Below are 2,500 nucleotides of genomic sequence, written 5' to 3' on the forward strand. Positions count from 1 at the left end.
GTACTCTCTCCTTTTTCTATTGTGTTTCACGGATTTGTATTTTAAACCACCTCGGATACTATATCCTCGTGAAAATGAGAGTCGAGCACGCGAAATGGACATTTAAAGTGACTTTTATCTCCAAGACAATACACCGGTGACACACCTAGCTACTGAGCTAACGTGCTAGCATCGTTCTCAAATGAAGGTAGAAACAAAATAAATAAACCCCTGACTGGAAGGATAGACAGAAGAGCAAAAATACTATTAAACCATGTACATGTAACTACACGGTTAAAAATTCTCAGCCTGGTAAGGCTTAACAATGCTGTTGCTAACGACACTAAGGCTAATTTAGCAACTTAGCAACCGGAACTCACAGAACTATGATAAAACATTAGCGCTCCACCTACGCCAGCCAGCCCTCATCTTCCCATCAACAGCCGTGCTCACCTGCGTTCCAGCGATCGACGGCGCGACGAAGGACTTCATCCGTGGGTTATGCGGCAAGCATCAGCTAGGCGTCTTCTATCAGGGTAAGTAGTCCTTGTTGTGTTGCTGTAAGTATTGTACTTAGCCGCTAAGACACCGATCGATCCCACCTACAACGTTCTTCTTTGCAGCCTCCATTGTTCATTAAACAAATTGCAAAAGATTCACCAACACAGATGTCCAGAATACTGTGGAATTTTGTCGAAGAAAACAGAGCTTTGTGTATTGTGTCCAATAGGGCCCAAACACTTCCGTGCATTTTATAACGTCACGCGCATAAATCATATCCAAAGATTTTCAACCGGAAGTGTGGCGGGAATTTTAAAATTGCACTTTATAAGTTAACCCGGCCGTATTGGCATGTGTTTCAATGTTAAGATTTCATCATTGATATATAAACTATCAGACTGCGTGGTCGGTAGTAGTGGCTTTCAGTAGGCCTTTAAGAGTATATGAACCACCCCTACCTTGTTTATTTCCCTGATGACCTTAAAGTTTTGTAATCCATCAGACATATAAGGCAGCGGAAATGGGTCAAACATGTCGAAGTGTGGAGAGTGTTGTGCATTTTACCCATAAGGCTTGGTAATGGGTTTAAATACTGTAGGTATAATCTTGACTTGTGTGTGGTGCTTAGACATTTTTAATCATGTCCACATAGTTCAGTGGGCAAGGTGTGTTTTTTGTACCACATTTATTAACTTGCTGTGTAGTTTTTAGTAATTAATCAGAATATGGGTGGTAAACGCTGTTTGAACGGTATTTATATGTTGCTCCTATGCACAATGTCTTGCTAATGATCAATGACTAATAATACTGATATTCTTCATCAGATGGCAGCATGTTGTCAACAGACAAAGCCCAATATCATCAAATACTAACATGTGGATCTGATCTACGGGCTATAGTCTGGGTATGGTTGGTCGGTATGGTTGATACTTCATGGGTTTGGTTGATATTTTTGCGATCGTAAAAATATTTTGTAGTTTTTGTTATTGTTTACAAACTGAGGAAATAAGTCCCTGGACACAGGAGGGCTTTAAGGGCAACAAACTAATAATTGGTAGGAAATCATTTAAATATTTAATTGATATTGATACATCGTAATCCTGGTTGTGATCAAAATTTTAATCATTCAATGATCTTGAACATTTTTTCTGGAATAAGAGTTGCAAAAAACGCCAGATTCTGAAGTTATATGCGACTTGTCGCGTATACTTTCTTTGTACTTGGAGTGTAATTCCCAATTGTAGCACCTCAGGTGTCACTGAGAGGACACAGTGTTGTTCAAACACACGGCTTGTGTGTGTGTGCCAGGTGTGTGTCTCTCTCCTGCGGTCCTGCTGCTTAATCTTGGCGTTGGGCGACATCGCCGTCACTTTGGTGTTTGTTATCAAATACAGGCCTCCCTGCTATCAGCCTGTGACAAACTCCTACAATCTGTGTTTGACTGAGGGATTGTGTGTGTGTTTTTGGGGGCCCCCCACTGTAGATGCTCTGATGAAATTAGCCTTAATCACTTTCTAACCTGAAGCTGAGCTGGGGCCTTATCAGGATTTCCTGTGTGTGATTAATGGGCGTCTTCCTTTTTGAATCTCCCTCACAACTACTTTGATGTTAATTATATTCTAAATTTATACAAAGTAAGCGGACTTGCATTCAAAGCTCTCAGACTCTTGACCCGACATAGACCAGAAGTGTACAGAACAAAGTGAAGTACCGTACATTCCGGACTATAAACCGCTACTTTTTTCCTATGCTTTGAACCCGCTTATTAAATGGAGCGGCTAATTCATGGATTTTGCAGACAGTTTTCATTAAACATTAAACATCAGATATATTGAAAAGGTGTGTTACTGTTTCTCCTACGGCAGTGGTCCCCAACCTTTTTATATATATGTGCAAATTTGTCCCACGGACCAGGGGGGGTTGGGGGTGGGGGATATTTTTTTTTTTTTTTTTTTTTTTTTTTCATAAAGAAATACAATCATGTGTGCTTACGGACTGTATCCCTGCAGACTTTATTGAT

General features: G+C 40.4%; 1 long non-coding RNA gene across 1 annotated transcript in view; it reads left to right on the forward strand.

Moving 5' to 3' along the window:
• Positions 1-2,500, forward strand: part of LOC133645791 (uncharacterized) — a 33,837-nt gene that overhangs the window by 29,992 nt on the left and 1,345 nt on the right. The gene's annotated exons all lie outside the window — the stretch shown is intronic.

Source organism: Entelurus aequoreus, linkage group LG03 (assembly GCF_033978785.1).
Source record: "Entelurus aequoreus isolate RoL-2023_Sb linkage group LG03, RoL_Eaeq_v1.1, whole genome shotgun sequence".
Classification (NCBI taxonomy): domain Eukaryota; kingdom Metazoa; phylum Chordata; class Actinopteri; order Syngnathiformes; family Syngnathidae; genus Entelurus; species Entelurus aequoreus.